The 17,949-nt window shown below is 34.6% G+C and overlaps 1 long non-coding RNA gene across 2 annotated transcripts; it reads left to right on the top strand.

The window, feature by feature from the left end:
- The first annotated feature begins 451 nt into the window (after positions 1–451).
- LOC123394471 lies at positions 452–17,744 on the top strand. 2 transcript variants are annotated; one of them, XR_006609251.1, is made up of 3 exons: positions 452–620; positions 6,395–6,553; positions 15,802–17,744. It is a non-coding gene; the product is annotated as an uncharacterized LOC123394471 (long non-coding RNA). The 2 variants fall into 2 exon arrangements; XR_006609250.1 differs by having other exon boundaries at positions 452–554.
- Positions 17,745–17,949: the final 205 nt, after the last annotated feature.

A 17,949-nucleotide genomic window follows, 5' to 3' on the forward strand; every position in this document is an offset into this window, starting at 1 on the left:
TGCTTTCCCCCGCCCCTCTCTACCTACTTGTGATCTCTCTCTGTCAAATAAATAAAGTCTTAAAAAAAAAAGGGGGGGGAAAGAAACAGCTGATCCAGAAGCTCTGAAAACTGAAGTTTCCCTTTTGTAATATATTTACATTTATGAAGGAAGTCCTCATTTGTAAAGGTTTTTTCCTGCCTCTACGAAAAAAGGGAGTTACAAATCTCTAGAAACTCTTACCATTGGAAAAGACAGGGACTTAAATCTGCGTGACAATCCTACCCAAATTTCATGTGCTTTGCCATAACTAGACTCCCCATACAAATCTTCTTTTGTCTTTAGCTAAAATGGTATTTAAGGTAGTGGTGTGGGCCAACTCAGGGAGTCACTCAGTTTTCCTGGGTATTTCCCATGTATAGGAGAATACATGTTACTATACTTCTGTTTATTTTTCTGTTAATATAGGGTGTCTCAGCCAAGAACCTGTGTGGATAAAGAGAAAATTATTGTTCCTCACCTACAGTTTGGTGACCCATGATGGAACCTGGAAAACTGGCAGAAGCTGGCAAAAGGTAAGAATTATTACCAAAGTCAGCTCTTCAGAATCTGACCACACAGTGTCCTGATGAGAACACAAGGTAAAATCTTAAACTTGTCACTTCCTTTCCAGATGTGGACAAGTAGGAGAAACTATTTGTGTGAGCTATTTATTTCCTTGCGTATGGTGACATTGGTAAAGATTTGTTATGGGTAAGTTCTTTTCCCAGCTTTATTGAGAAATAATTGCCATATATTACTGTGTGTTTAAGATGCACAGTATAATTGTTTCATTTGCATATATTTTGAAACTGTCACCACAAAAAGTTAACATCCAACATTCATATAGATAAAATAAAAAGAAACAAAATTTCCTTATGATGAGTGCTCTTAGAATCTACTCTTACCAACTTTTCTGTGTATTATATAGCAGTAGTAACTGTACTTATCATGTTGTATATTACATGACTAGTAATTATTTATAACGGGAAGCTTGTAACTTTTGACCACCTTCTTCCAATTCCTCCTTTCCTCACTCCCTGCCTCTGGTAACCAAAAATGTGATCTCTTTGTCTATGAGTTTATTGGGTTTGGTTTTGTTTTAAAATTCTGCATTTAAGTGCAATCATATTTTATGTGTCTTTCTCTAACTTATTTTACTTAGCATAAACCTTCAGGGTCCATCCATGTTACCACAAATGGTATCATTTTCTTGTTTTTTTTTTTTTTATGGCTAAATAACATTTCACTGTATATGTATACAACTTCTTTATCCATCCATCAATAAAAACTTAAGATGTTTCCAGGTGTTGGATTTGGAAATATTGTTGGGATGAACATGGTGCAGACTGTATAACCATGGGTTTATTTCTGGAATTTGTATTCTGTTCTATTGATCTATATGTTTATTTTTGTGCCAGTATTATACTGTCTTGACGATTACAGATTTGTAGTATATCTTAAAATCTGGGATTGTGATATTCCAGTTTTTTTGTTCTTTTTCAAAAAGATACTTAGGGTCATTTGAGGTTCTATACAAATTTTAGGATTATATGTTCTATTTCTGTGAAAAATGCTGTTGGTATTTTAATAGGTATTGCATCACATTTGCAGATTACTTTAGGTAGAATGGGCATTTTAACACTTTTTCTTTTCTTCCAGTCCATGAGCATGAAATATCTTTTCATCCATGTTTTATAGTTTTCAGAGTAGAGGTCTTTCACCTCCTTCATTATGCTTATTCCTAGGTATTTTATTATTTTTGGTGCAATTGTAAATAGGATTACTTTCTGCTGCTCCATTATTAGTGCATAGAAATGCAATGGAATTCTGTGTATTGATTAATATCCTGTGACATTACTGAATTCATTTATCATACTTTTTTTTAAAGATTTACTTAGTTTCAGAGAGAGAGAGGGACAGAATCTTAAGCAGACTCCCTGCTGAGTGTGGAGCATGATGCAGGGCTCAATCTTATGACCCTGAGATCAAGACCTGGGCCAAAAGTAAGAGTTGGATGTTCAACTGATTGAGTCACCCTGACACCCTTTCAATGATCTGTTCCAGTAGATTTTTGGTGGAGTCTTTGGTTTTCTATATACGGTATCATATCACCTATCAATAGTGACAGTTTTACTTCTTCCTTACTAATCTGATGCCACTTATTTCTTTTTCTGTGTGATTGCTGTGGCTAGCACTTCCAGTACTATGTTGAATAAAAGTAGAGAAAGTGGACATCCTTGTCAAGAAACAAGAAAAATTTTAACCTAAATTACAACTAAGGAATCTGTAAAAAGAGCAAAGTCAGAAGCTAGTAAAAGGACAGGAATAAAAAGGGTTTTTTTAAAAGACAAAATTGAACTTCTGCTAGACTCATCATGAAAAACAGAGGATTCAAATAAATCAGAAATGAAGGAGAATGAATAACAATGAACACCTATTATATACCACCAAACTGAAAAACCTAGGGAAATGGATAAATTCCGAAAAGCATACAATCTTCCAAAACTGAATAAGGAAGAAATAGAAATTTTGACAAACCAATTACTAGTAATGAAATTGAATTGGTAATCAAAAAACCAACACACAAAAGTCACAAATCAGATGACTTCAAGGGTAAATTATCCCATTTATATTTTCCTCAAACTATTCCAAAAACTAAAAGATGAGGGAAATTTTCCAAAATCATTCAATAAGACCAGTAATACCAAAACTAAAGGCATTACAAAACAAAACAAAAACTAAAATAAAAACCTATGGGCCAAGATCAAAAGTCCTCAACAAAATATTTACAAACCAAATACAAGAGTTCATTAAAAAAATTATTCACCACAATTAAGTGAGATTTATTCTAGAGATACAAATGTGGTTCAATATTTGCAAATCAATTGTTGTGATACATTATATTAACAAGGGGAAGGATAAAAACCATATGGTCATCTCAATAGGTACAAAGAAAAAGTATTTAAGAAAATACAACATCTGTTCACAATAAAAACTCGCAACAAAATGGGTTTAAAGAAAAAACACCTTCATGTAATAAAGACCTTATATGAAAAATCCACAGTGAACATCATAATCAATGGTGAAAAACTAAAAGCTTTACCTCTAAGGTCAGAAAAAAGACAAAGAGCTCATGCTCATAACTTTTATTTAAACATAGTACTGCAAGTCCTAGCTATAATAATCAAACAAGAAATAAAAAGCATCCAAATCAATAAGGACGAAGTAAAACTGTCACTATTAACAGATGATATGATACTGAGTATACATACAAAAAACCCTAACGACTCCACCAGAAGACTATTAGAACTGATGAATGAGTTGAGAACTTTCAAGATACAATATTAATAGAAATTTATTGTTTCTATAAACTAATAATGAAGTAGCAGAAAGAGAAAATGAACCCACTTATAATTGTACCAAAAGAAATAAAATTGGTAGGGAATAAATTTAACCATAGAGGTGACTTATACTTTGAAAACTTTAAGACACTGATGAAAAATTGAAGACACATACAAGTGGAAAGGTATACCATGTTTGTGGATTGGAAGATTATTGTTAAAATGTCCATATCACTCAAAGCAATCTACAGATTCAATGCACTCTCTATCAAAATACCAACACCATTTTTCATAGAAGTAGAAAGAATTTGTATAGAACCACCAAAAATCCTTGAATAGCCAAGGCCATCTTGGGATGGAAGAACAAAGCTGGAGGTACCACCATCCCAGATTTCAAGATACACTATGAAGCTAAACTAATCAAAACTGTATGGTACTGGCACAATAATAGACATATAGATCAATGGAGCAGAATAGAGAACATTGAACAAACCCATGCCTATATGGTCAAGGATAAAAAATGGGGGAGAGACAGCCTTTTCAATAAATGGTATTAGGAAAACTGAACAACACAAAAGAATGAAACAGAACCAATTTCTTATACACAAAAGTAAATTCAAAATGGACTAAATATCTAAATGTGAGACTTAAACCATAAAATCTTTAAAAGAAAACAGGTACTAATCTCTTGGACTTATAAATATGTCTTCAGATAAGGGAAGCAGAATAAAAAATAACGTACTGGGACTACACCAAAATAAAACACATTGTACAGCAAAGGAAATCATCAACAAAATGAAAAGGCAAACTGTGGAATGGGAGAAAATATTTGCCAGTGATCTATCTGATAAGGGATTAATATCCAAAACACAAAAAATATCCAAACCAAAAAGAATACAACACCAAAAAAAAAAAAATTGCTTTAAAAATGAGATTTGAAAAGACTTTTTTTTTTTTAAAGAAGATATACAGATACATAAAAGACACTCAACATCATTAATCATCAGGAAATGCAATTCAGAACCAGAATGAGGTTATCAAATCACACAAGTCAGAATGGGTAGTATCAGAAAGACAAATAAGTTCTGGTGAGGATGTGAATAAACAGGATCCCCTGTGCTCTAGTGGTGGCAATGTGAATTGGCACAACTACTATGAAAACAGTATGGAGTTTCCTCCAAAAGTTAAAAAGACAAATGCTTTATGATCCAATAATTTTACTACTGGGTACTTACCCAAAGAAAACAAAACCACAAATTCAATAAGATATATTCACTCTTTGTTTATTGCAGCATTATTTACAACAGCCAAGAGATGGAAGCCACCCAAGTGTCTCTTTATAGACAAATGGATAAAGGTGTGGTATACACACACTTGTGCATGCTCTCACACATACACACATACACACATACTAGAATATTACTCAATCATAGAATAATGAGATCTTGCCATTGGTCACAGCATGGATAGATCTAGCAGGTAATATGCTAAATGAAATAAGTGAGAGAAACATGAATACCATGATTTTACTTATATGTGGAATCTAAAAAACAAAACAAACCAGGAAGTTTTTAAGTAAACAGAACAAACAGGTGGTTGCCAGAGGAAAGGGGGATGGGTGAAAGATAAACACACCGTGAAGATAAAAAGTACAGCATAGGGAATGTAGTAAATAATACTCTATGTATGGTAACAAATGGTAGCTATGCTTATGGTGAACATAACATATAGACTCATTGAACCAATATGCTGTACCCCCGAAATTAATACAACATTGTATGTTAACCATACTTAAAAAAAAAGGTTCAATAAGATTCCTTATGAAAAGTTCCAGCAAAGCAGATTTAAAAGAGCCAATATGGTCAAATAGCTATTCTTGTTTCACTTACGTAAATTATTCAGACCAAATTTATTCAAACTAGACTTAATTTGCAAACAAATTAGTTTTACTGTGATTATTTTTAGTAGAAATCTGAATGACTGTAGAAAGAAAAATTATGTTGCACCTTTGTAAGTAATTATATTCTAGTGCTATTGTTTTTGAGGTTTAAAATCTTGTAGTTCCTTCAAAAATCTATCAATGAATTTCCAAAATGAAGTTTACAATTTTCTCCCACCTTTTTGATTTGTCTAGTTTCTGTACTTACTCATTTTTTTTCATTATGTTCTGCAAACTGAAGGGGAACAACTTGATGTAATCATCAGAGAAAAAAATCAAATAGTCCTTATATATGCAATCTAGTGCATGCTGCTATGTGGGCCACTCTCAAAGTTTACTGCACACCTGATGATGTCATCTGAGACATGCAAACAGCAAAAGAGGCTTTGAGCCAGGCACGTGGAGGACTCAGAAGGGTTTATAGTCTTCTATACCAATGTACCTGGTTTTCTTTTGTTTCTATTGCAATGCTTCATACTACATGCAAGACTGCTCATATCATAAAGGCCTAACTCTGACAGTCCACATGCAAGGACACTGCTCTTTAACTGAACTGGCCTCAGGACCAAGAGACTGGTTCAGTGAGGTAGGAAGAAGTCTATCAATTCAGTGTGTGGAATGTGAACCTTCTTACTTAAAGTTTAACAGGCGGGAACGATGGGCCAAATATATCACCCTAAAATGTGCCTCTGTGTAATATGTAATAAGGATCATTTTGAGCTGATACAGCAGACAAAGGAAATGCTCTGAAAACCACCTAGAAACCACCTTTTGTAAGAGATATTTAGATTTCTAAGGGAAATTTCCATTTCTCAGGTGTCTCTCTGTATCAAGAAATCTCTAGAAATCCTTACCAATAAAGAAGGGGGATTTACATCTTCATAACAACCGTATTCTTATTTATTGTGTTTTATGTGATAACCTCCTAAAACTGGTTCCCCCCACCCTAATATCTTTTCGCTTTAGATGATGGTGGTACTGGGCATTTTGGGGAGTAACTCAGTTTTCTTGGGTATCTCCCATGTATACTGGAGGGGTGCATGTTATTAAAATTCTGTTTTTCTCCTTTTAATTTTTTTTTTTTTTATTACAGGGAAGTCTCAGGAAAGAGCTCAGTAGGGTAAAGGGAAAATTATTTTTCCTTTCCCACACTATTACAATCTTGAGCCTGAAAGCTAGAAACTCAGAATTCCTCCTTCTTTGAGGATCTCAGGCTTTGCTCTTAGGTGTGACTGGACGCATTTTGTTGAAAGTGAGTAAAACAGATTATCCTCCATAAAGTCTACTGATTTTTAATCACATGTAAAAAATACCTTCAAAGAAAAATCTAGTCTGATATGTGGTCCAACAAGAAGGCACCCATCCTAGTCAAGATAATATATAAAATGAACCATCAACCACTATAAACAGATTTTGATTTTAAGTAAAAGAAAGTTTTAGCATTTTGAAATATCAATAAGCATTTTCCAACTAGTCAGATAGAAGTCTCTTCACAAATTTTAACAGGCATTATATTAATTTTTCTACATATTAGGTGTTTTTAAAATAGTATTTTGCTTATTGGGACACCTGGTGGCTCAGTGGGTTAAGCCTCTGCCTTTGGCTCAGGTGATGACCTCAGGGTCCTGGGATTGAGCCCCACTTTGGGCTCTCTGCTCAGCAAAGAGCCTGCTTCCCCCTCTCCCTCTGCCTTCCTCTCTGCCTACTTGTATTCTGTCAATTTAATATAGGTATATGTGTGTGTATGTACATATACATATATATATATATATATATATATATATATATATATATTTAACTTATTTGTCAAAGAGAGAAGCAGGCTCCTCACTGAGGAAGGAGCCTGATGGGGGCCTCGATTCCTGGTCTCTGGGATCGTGACCTGAGCTGAAGGCAGATGCTAAACTGACTGAGCAACCCAGGCATCCCCAGATTAGGTAATTTGAAGCTATCTATTTCCAGCCATTTTTCTGTCTAGTTCTCTGCCTGCAATAAGAACCAATACACATTAAGGGTAATCTATGGCTAGATGACTTAAGAATATATTGTATTTTGGGGCGCCTAGGTGGCTCAGTGGGTTAAAGCCTCTGCCTTCGGCTCAGGTCATGATCCCAGGGTCCTGGGATCAAGCCCCCCACGTCAGGCTCTCTGTTCTACAGGAAGCCTGCTTCCTCCTATCTGTCTGCCTCTCTGCCTACTTGTGATCTCTGTCTGTCAAATAAATAAATAAAATCTTAAAAAAATATTGTAGTTAATCCTCCTAAAAATACACCGAAGAAGGGAAACAAGCTTAGAATGCTGTATTAGTTTGCCTCTGAAAAAACAGCTAGTAAATAAATGAGCAACCATATCAATCCAAGCCTGTAGAATTCCAAACCCCTTAAACTTTCTACTAGTTTCTTATTTCATGCTCTTTCAGAACTATCTTTGTCATTCCTATTTCATTCTGCAGAAGTGTGGTTGCTGTTTATTATATGGGTTCTTTATAAATTTATTTTCCATAAGACTAAAATCTCTGTTATAAATATGTTTATGACAATAAGCACCAAACCTAAACTGGACACATACAAGAGGGGGAATAAAAGAAAAATCCCTGTAAACTTAATTTCAGTGGAAAAAAAATGCCAAAAATGGCAGCTGAGAAATCAGTGAATTACTCAAAATAATAGATGAAGAGATAAAGCACAGTAGTGGCAAAAGGATCAAGCAACAATAGATCTTAGAAAGTTCCAGGGAGTACAATGTCGTGTTTTTCATTTATCAACATGGACTCAAGGAATCACAAAGAAAAGCCATATTGGTGGGAGGCAGTCTAAATCTTTGGCAGCAAACTAGAAAAAATATTTTCAGTTGTGTTGTTTCTGACAGCCTTCCTGCCATCTCCCCATACTCTAGGAGACTCCAATAAATAATAATTAAAAGGGGTTTGACACAGAGATGCTGTTTTAAAATGTGCAAAGACCATCACACTAACATCAGTGAAGAGTACTAACCAAAAAGACATTACTATTGATCAATTTAAAATCACAACCAATACCATAGGAAACTCTAAAGTTTAAAAAAATCTAATTATTGCAATAATTCTTAGTAAAAAGGGTACTACCATAGCACCACACAAAATACCTCAAAAATGCAAAAAAACAGAAGTAATGCCTACCAGTGAAACAACAACATAGTCCATTTTTTAAGAGACACTGTTTGAAAAAGGTAAAATATCTGTAATTCACACCATAGCAAAGTAACCAATCTCCTTAGTAAATGTTTTCTGGAACTCTAGAGCAATAAAATTATGAAGAATTGAAATTGGCTAAGGATCTTATCAGACATTTGATAGAAAAGGAAATAAAAAGTACTGCTAAACATGTGAATGTGTTTGAATTCCTAAAAGGTGTTTGAATTCCTAAAACTAATTATAAGAAAAATGCAAATTAAAACCACACTGAATTTGGTAGACCACATTGGCCTTCTCAGTGAATCATGCCTCCATGTAGTAATGCTCTGTGAATATTCACTGCCATCTCTTTACCTCTTTCGTGCACCCCAAATCCAGGACTGCTTCCTGTCCCTGCAGACACCTCTAGCTTTTTTGGGAATGCTGTCCTTGGACCACTGGAATGATTTTCCCTCAAACTAGGAAAGCCACAAATGCCTATAAATGTAAATTCCTTCATTTAATCAAAAGCAATGATCAATGAGTACAGAAGTATAAATACTCCAGCTCCATTGTGACTTGATTAGAACATTAAAGATGTGATGTCCACTGCTGTGTCCTCTTCTGGGGCAACAGAGGTAATATTACTCTCCATTAACATTGCTTGCCATCTTTAATATCCTGTCCCACTTTGCTAGTCTTTTACTGGTTTTCCTTGATAACACTATTGAATCATTTTTACTTGAATACTTGTTTCAGGTTTCATTTTCAGGAATCCAGCTGAAGATATCATCCAAACTTTTCTTATGTCAATAGGATTCAATGGATCCTCCATTAAGTTGAAAAAGATGGAGATGAGAAGACAGATCATTGAGATCAGGACAAAAGGAAGAAATTTTTTCAAGTATAATAACATCTTTCTCTCTCTCTCTTTCTTTTTTTTTTTTTTTTAAGATTTTATTTATTTGACAGCGATTACAAGTAGGCAGAGAGGCAGGCAGAGAGAGAAAGGAGGAAGCAGGCTCCCTGCCGAGCAGAGAGCCCCATGTGGGGCTTGATCCCAGGACCCTGGGATCATGACCTGAGCCAAAGGCAAAGGCCTTAACCTACTGAGCCACCCAGGTGCCCCTATCTCTCTATCTTTTTAAACCACTCTTATTTGGGTTTTTGATTTGGCTGCTTAGGTAGTATCTTAAGGAATAGTAAGAAGAAGAGATTAACATCCAGTCATGAGTTTAAACTTCTAGGACACAGATACCATCTGATGCACTTTGTCTTTAAAGAAGAAAACACTAGTTGTAAACAGTCTTCTAGGGCTCTAGGCTTCCTATTAGCCTCTTTGAAACTAAGAAGACAAAAAAAGACTTGCATCAATTCTTTGACAAGGCTACTAAATATAGACTTCTTTTTTATAATAGTAAACTATCATTAAGTTTAATAACAAAATATTTAATGTTTCTAAGCTCTCCCTTTATATTTCATTTTCAATCCTTAGACATCCTATAATGGATATACTATTATTATTCTTATTTACGGATGAAAAAATTAAAGTAGTAAGGTAACAGTGGGACTTAGAGGCCAAGTAACCTGAATCAATATTCTGAGCTTGTATGTCCTGCTATATACAATATATTTCAAGGACTTGCATGAAAAGCCACATTTTTAGGAAATGGATTAATGTACCCAAAACCAAATTATATATTCTAAAGAGAATTATTAAGAGACATCTCAAAACCCGGGTCTGGGGCCCCAGTGGTAAGAATATCTACATTTGTTTGGAAAATATTTACAGGTGAATTAAGGAGGACAATTTTGGTTATATTGAATTTAAGGATTATCTTACTTGGCTTCTGTTCTGAAAAGGTGGTAAATAGAATCAGAATCTATGTAGAAAATACAAAAGACTCCACCAAAAAAAAAGAAAATGCTAAAACTGATACATGAATTCAGCCACATTGCAGGATATAAAATCAATGCACAGAAGCCTTTGCATTTTTATACATGAACAATGAAGCAGCAGAAATAAATCAAGGAATTGATTATAATTATACCCAAACCATTAGATACCAAAGAATAAACCTAACTAAAGAGGTAAAGGACCTGTACTCTGAAAACTATAGAACACTGATGAAAGAAACTGAGGAAGACAAAAAGAAATGGAAAAACATTCCATGCTCAGGCTTCAGAAGAACAAATATTGTTGAAATGTCTATACTACCCAAAGTAATCTATTCACTTATTGCAATCCCTATCATTTCACAGAGCTGGAATAAACAATTCTGACAATCGTATGGAATCAGAAAGACCCCAAGTAGCCAAATGAATGTTGGAAAAGAAAACCAAAGCTGGAGGCACCACAATTCTGGACTTCAAGCTATATTACAAAACTGTAGTCATGAAGACAATATAATGCTGGCTCAAAACAGACACATAGATCAATGGAACAGAAGAGAGAATCCACAAATGCACCCTCAACTCTGTGGTCAACTAATCTTTGACAAAGCAGGAAATAATGTCCAATGGAAAAAAGTCTTTTCAACAAATGGTATTGGGAAAATTGGACAGTCACAGAAGAATGCAACTGGATGGCTTTCTTACACCATACACAAAAATAAATTCAAAATAGATTAAAGACCTAAATGTGAGAGAGAAACCCCTCAAAATCCTAGAGGAGAACACAGACAGCAACTTCTCTGACCTTGGTTGCAGCAACTTCTTGCTAGACACGTCTCCAGATGCAAGAGAAACAAAACCAAAAATGAACTGTTGGGACTTCATTAGGACAAAAAGCTTTTGCACAGCAAAGGAAACAATTAACAAAACTAAAGGCAACTGACAAAATGGGAGAAGATATTTGCAAATGACATAGCTGATAAAGGATTAGTATCCAAAATCTATAAAGAACTTATCAAACTCAACACCTCAAAACCAGAAAATCCAGTCAAGAAACGGACAGAAAACATGAACAGACATTTCACCAAGGAAGACATACAAATGGCTAACAGACACATGAAAAAATGTCAGCATCACTTTTTATCAGGGAACTACAAATCAGGGAATTTATCAGGGAAATACCACAATGAGATATCACATCACACCTGTCAGAATGGCTAAAATTAACAACTCAGGAAACAACAGATGTTAGGGAAGGCAGAGAATGGGGGAACCCTCTTACACATAGAATAAAACTGGTACAGCCTCTCTGGAAAATGGTATGGTGTTTCCTCAAAAAGTTAAAAATAGAACCACTCTATGACCCAGCAATTACACTACTAGGTACTTACCCAAAAGATACAAAAATAGTGATTCAAAGGGGCACATGCACTCCAATATTTATAGCAGCAATGTCCACAATAACCAAAATATGGAAAGAACCCAAATGTCCATGGACTGATGAATAGATATAGAAGAGGTGGTGTATATGTGCGTGTATATATATATATATATTACTCAGCTGTCAAAAATTGAAATCTTACCATTTGCAATGACATGTATGGAACTGAGTGTATTATAAGCAAAATAAGTCAGAGACAGAAAAGTGCCATATGATTTCACTCATATGTGGAATTTAAGAAACAGATGAATATAGGTGAAGGGCAGGAAAAAAATCGATAAAAACATAGAGGCAAACCAAAAGAGACCCTTAACTATAGGGATCAATCTGAGGGTTACTGGAGGGGAGGTGGGCAGGGGGTAAGATAACTGAGTGATGGGGATTAAGGAGGGCACTTGTTTTGATGAGCAGTGAGTATTATATGCAACCGATGAATCACTAAATTCTATTCCTGAGACACTATATGTTAAGAAACTTGAATTTAAATTTTAAAAAGTGAAAAGAAAAAAAAAAAAAACTTGTGCCATCAGCAAAAACAGGAACATCAATAAAAATAAAACCCCAAGTCCCCCCACAGAATCAGATCATGATTAAAAAAAATTGGTGTTCAATTTAGTTATACCATTCCTCAGAAAGCAAATTATCCCTGTATTGTGATTTTCTCTTAAAAATTTAGATCTTTAGTCTCCTGGAAGGAATGACTTCCTTTCTGTGGCACTGCTGACCATCTCTAATACAGAAGCGCTGGTTTAACTTACTCAGGTGAAAGAATGGGGGGAAAAGTATAAAATTGAGTAGGGCAGCAAGTTTTAAAGGCCAGTAATGACCCAGTTTAGAATTAATGAGAGCACTGGGAAAGGAGACAAGGAGTCATGAATGAAGGTAAGTAAAGTACATGAAATTTGATTTTTAGCCTGGGAGAGGAAATAGGAGTATTTTCCCAAAAAGGTTGTAAAGAATAGCTGAAAAAAAATTCCAAGCAAATCTGAGTATAGAAGCATACATTAAAAGCAAATGTCTTTCAATGCATAAACTCACTGAAATATCAAATGGACATTAATTATCTAGGAGCCACTCTGGTGATATCCTGTTGTTAATTCATTTGTCAGACAGCAAAAGTTAGCAAGCCCCAGAAGGAAGCCATCAAATGTGTAACAGACAGGGAGACTTGGCAGGCAGGCAGGGAGACTTCGGACAAGCCAATACTAAACCACTTACGGAAATGTAAAACTTAAGACTGTCCTGAGTCAGTCCCGGAACTGAAGACCTGGCAGATCTAGGCCCCAAGGACAAAAATATATATTCACTTACATATGTATGAATATGACTCTTCAAAACAGACCTAATTAAATGCAGGTTTGTATGCTTGACAATTTTGCACTTCCTCACCTACAACCTTTCACATAAAATAGGAAGTGCTCTCTCTGGTTCCTGCTTGCAATATATATTATAAAGAATTCTACAAATATACTTATTTTTCCATTATATGCAACACATTATTTTACCTCTGAATTCTTACCTAAACAAAATGCACTTGTAAAAGATGATATAATTTCCCCAGGTGCTTGGGAATTGGGAAAGTGGATAGGGAATTGCAAATTTCAAGGGATAAGAGTTAGACAATTCAGGGTCAGTCTTAATTATAAACTCTAGGAGTTTGACTTCCCTTTTTCTGGGCAAAATACATAACATGTATCTGTATTTTAAAGAAATACAGATACATGTTAAATGGCAGTTACACAATAACCCATTTCATACGAGGCAGGGAAAGCTGTGATTTGAATATCTTTGGTTTAGATAATACAAAAATGATTTTGAGGTAGATATCTTGAATACCTTGTCCAACAGATCACAACTGTTCAGATTAAAACTTCAAGAGATGTGTGTTGTTCTCATGTTGTTTCTGCAGGTAATTAAGCTATGTGACCTAAAAAGTGACCTATGTACTCGGGATATCCCTCTTCATCCTAAAATGAGTGAGAAGTACTACAAAGTTTTAAAATTCACTCTATAATGTAATTCCTCATTGTCCTAAAGGAGGAGTAATGTGGAAGAGGACCTCCTAATCATCAAAGGAAAAATTAAGATATTGAATGTCTATTAATCTCCATATGCACTTTCTTAAAGCACTGTAATTATCCTTGCCATAATTTTTTAACTGAGTTTTATTCTTCTGCAAGACACATTTAATCTCCATTCTTCAAATAATTCTTTTTCACAGCAAACTTCATTTTGTCTTTATTTTGAAGTGTCTTAACCTTTAGTGAATTTTTGAACAAGTGTTCTGAAAGGCCTTAGACCAATGTTATCTAATAGAATTTGCTGAGATGGTGGAAATACTCAAATTCTATGCTGTCCAATAGAGTAGCCATTAGTCATATGTGGCTCTTGAGCACCTGAAAGTTGGCTAGTGCAAATAAATAAACCAAATCTTAATTTCAATTTAAATGTAAAGAACATGTTGCATGGTAGCCACCATGTGGCTACCTGATAGGATGCTGCAGCCCAATAGATCAGAAAACCTACCAGTACATACCAGGCAAAATGTGAGTGACTGTTTATCTCCCAGTTAGCTTGAAACAATCTGTCCAAAGTTTCAACATAGATATTAGGACACAGGATGTATTCAAATCAGAAAGGTTTGTGGGGATTAGAAGTCCAGTTTTTGTACCTAACCCAATCAGAGTGTTTGGCAGAAATGGACTATAGTAATCAAAGAGGAGAATTTATGTAGAAGCTAGGGAATCTTGTAGAACTGATGGAAAAATTGAGTAACCAGGCCTCAGAAAGGACAGCAACCAGTAATGGTCCAGGGAAATGGACAGTAAGAGTAAATGGAAGTATTTTCTGGAATGTTCTATTGGAATGAGATCCCTCCAACTATGTTCCTTCCTGGAACTTTCTGCCCTAAATTCAATCTCCAGGTGTAGGTAATCAGGCTGATTTGGACCACATAGCAATCCTTATTGAGGGAAAGTCCTGAAGAAAAAATCCAGGGGCTGCCACCAGAAGAAAAGGACAACCAATGATAGATGTCAGTTTTTATGAACTGGCAAAATGCTATGTTCTGTAAGTTACAGATTTGCCCCACTATAAGAACATCTCTACTATCTTAGCCTTTATACTTACATATTTTTTATTCTAAGTATGTAAAAATATATATTGAGCATTTATCATGGTAGGTGCTTTGCTATAGACTATCTCATTAAATTTTTAGAAGTATATTTTTTATTCTGCAGAGAAAACTTCATATAAAGCTTGAATTTGTGGCTGGAATTTTTAACTAGATAGCACTTGTCTAGAGGGTTCAATGACTTGTTCAAGTGCTCAGAGACAGTAGGCAAGGTAAGAATCAAGCCTGATTTCTTATGATCTCCCCCATCTCTATGACCAACATTGTAGATGTGTCTTGCCAGAATAATTATTCCTTTTTTTTTTTGATAGTTTTTAAATGGCTTTCTGTCCCTTTAAAAAGTATTATACCTCAGTTATATAAATTTGCTTACCTGTCAATTATTATAATTAAGAAACCACAGTCCAATAAAAAGCACTGGGCAAAGAGAGATTATGGAAATCCATGCTTTTTTTTTTTCAAATGCAGATAAGCATCAAAGGACAGAAATATCTATAGACAGATTTTAAATATTGTTCCCCAGAACATAAGATATTACATCACTTACTCCCTACACCTTGACAACTGCTAGCTACAGCTAGTCAATTTAAAAATAAACCTCCCCCCCCCATTTCTCTGCTTTACAACTTGAGAATATTTATTTTTTTATTTTTTTAAAGATTTTATTTATTTATTTGACAGAGATCACAAGTAGGCAGAGAGGCAGGCAGAGAGAGAGGAGGAAGCAGGCTCTCTGCTGAGCAGAGAGCCCGATGTGGGGCTTGATCCCAGGACCCTGGGATCATGACCTGAGCCGAAGGCAGAAGCTTTAACCCGCTGAGCCACCCAGGCGCCCCACAACTTGAGAATCTTTAAAGGTAATTCCCTTTTTTTGTATTTCAGAGTGGATGGATTCCTACTTCATCCTGTAATCAGCCCTTCTGGTGGCATCTCACAAAGCAGCAGGTAGATCAATCTACGAGCTAACCACTCAGCTTCAGTGAGAGGAACAGCATCATGGAAGTGATTAGGTAGGATTTAGTGACTCCTCCCATCCTGAAAACTGAAGAATCCATCCTATGGAGTCATAAAAGTTAACTGATATTTTTGATATTTAGACTCACTAAGAATTACAGAGATGATGAGTGGTATTGGGCATGTCATTTTAGCATGTTTTACTTGACATGCCTCAATTTAATTCCACTTTCAATAAAGTGAGGGAATTAACTTATATACACATTAGCTTGTCTAAATATCAAAGCCATTATATGTCACAGAGAATAATTTAAAAAATGTGAAATATTTAACCTTATATGCTTATATTGTCAAGAAGATATGAAACTCCTCTGAAACTTACTGGTGCAAAGACAAATTATCCAGACATAAATATCTAGCATTACTATCTGCTCAGAATCATCACAGCAAGTCAATTACATACTTAGGTCTCAAAAAAAGAGAGGTCCTGGGTTAGAGAACATTTATCAATAGTATCCATTTCACCTGAATACAATCAGCCAGCTCTTGTAGGTTATAAGGTGATTACTCTAATGTATTTCTTAAACTAATCTTAAGATAGAAAAAGAATCCAAATCAATTCTTATTATCATAAATTAAAAACTGGCATACCAAATCTTGAAAAAGAGCAGAGTTTTTCTTAAAACTGAGTTGTCTTAGAGCTTCTGTTTCTTATCTATAAAGGACTAATCATACATACTCCCAAAATAGGTATGAGAAGTAGATGCAATAATACATAGAATTTTTAAAAATACATTAAATGATGCAGTAGCACTTTTTAAAAAATGGCATTTAAAAAAAATGTATCCAACTTTCAATCCAAACGTTTAACTCCTCCCATCTGTCTGCTGTTGTCAAGAGCAAATTGGAGGTGCCAGGGAAAGAAGACCAACTGATACAATATTAACACATAAAAAAGTATTTTAAAGTAGGTTTCATCATTTGAAGACATTTTTCAGAAAATGTTTTAGCAATACATTTTTGAAGCTTTAATTGAATAATGTTCACTAAGAATTTATTATGTTCCAGGCACAGTTCATGTTATTTTCATATGATGTTTCCCACAACTCTGTGGAACAGGTTATTTTTAATCTATCTTTTTTTAATTAAAAAATTTTTTTGATATGAGGAAGAAAATATCTTCCAAGGTTTAGAAATTACTTAGCACTAGAACTGGTATTTTAGCATTTGTTAATTGTCTCAAGTCTATCCAATTTCTTTCTACTCTACTGAAATTCTTTCTCAAATTCCATGTATGCAGTTATATACATTATATAGCAAAGCATTTAATACCTCAAATATATTGTTATCCTTACTTTTGAAATTTCTAATAAATATGAAGTAAATAATACCCATGGTGCCTATTTGCTTCTAGCATCTTTTTGTTTTAGATTCATTATTTATAGCATCAATGGAAATTCAAAGGAGAGAGAGAAAAAAGAGGCATCGGGGTGGATTTCAGGATACTTAGTCCATTTGGCTCTCACTTCCTCAAATAAGAAACCTCTGCTCATAATGTAGAACTCTGAGTATAAAGACATCTGTTTTATAGTTAACTTGACTCTTGGAAAAGTTGCTGAGTCTTTGACTTAAGAAGCAACAAGAAACCTCTGGAACAGCCACAATCCCACCATCTGCTTCCACTATAAAAGGCAGAATAGCCTCAAAGATAGTTATTTCAGGATGTATTGAGACGTTTTAGTAGGACATACATGAGGTTAAGTGACATTATTGCACTCTGACCAAGTAAATGTGCAAGAACAAGTATGATGTTCTAGCAAAAAAATTTGTTACAGGCACTAAAGCTGAGATTGACAATTTAAAACCTGAGAATAAGTTGATAAATGGAACTAGAACTTTGAAAAAGAAAAAATTTACTTGCAACTAAAGCAAGATTTACTGAATTCATAGAAGTATCACTTTATCATATTTGGAAATTATTGTTCTTTTTGGATTTGTAATAAATATGTATATTTTAAAGTTAAGTTTTGCAATTTTTTTCATAATTTAAAATAGTAATACATTTAGAAGGTAAAA

The sequence above is a fragment of the Mustela putorius genome, unplaced genomic scaffold, assembly GCF_011764305.1.
Source record: "Mustela putorius furo isolate JIRA1106 unplaced genomic scaffold, ASM1176430v1.1 tig00003834_pilon_pilon_pilon, whole genome shotgun sequence".
Lineage (NCBI taxonomy): Eukaryota > Metazoa > Chordata > Mammalia > Carnivora > Mustelidae > Mustela > Mustela putorius.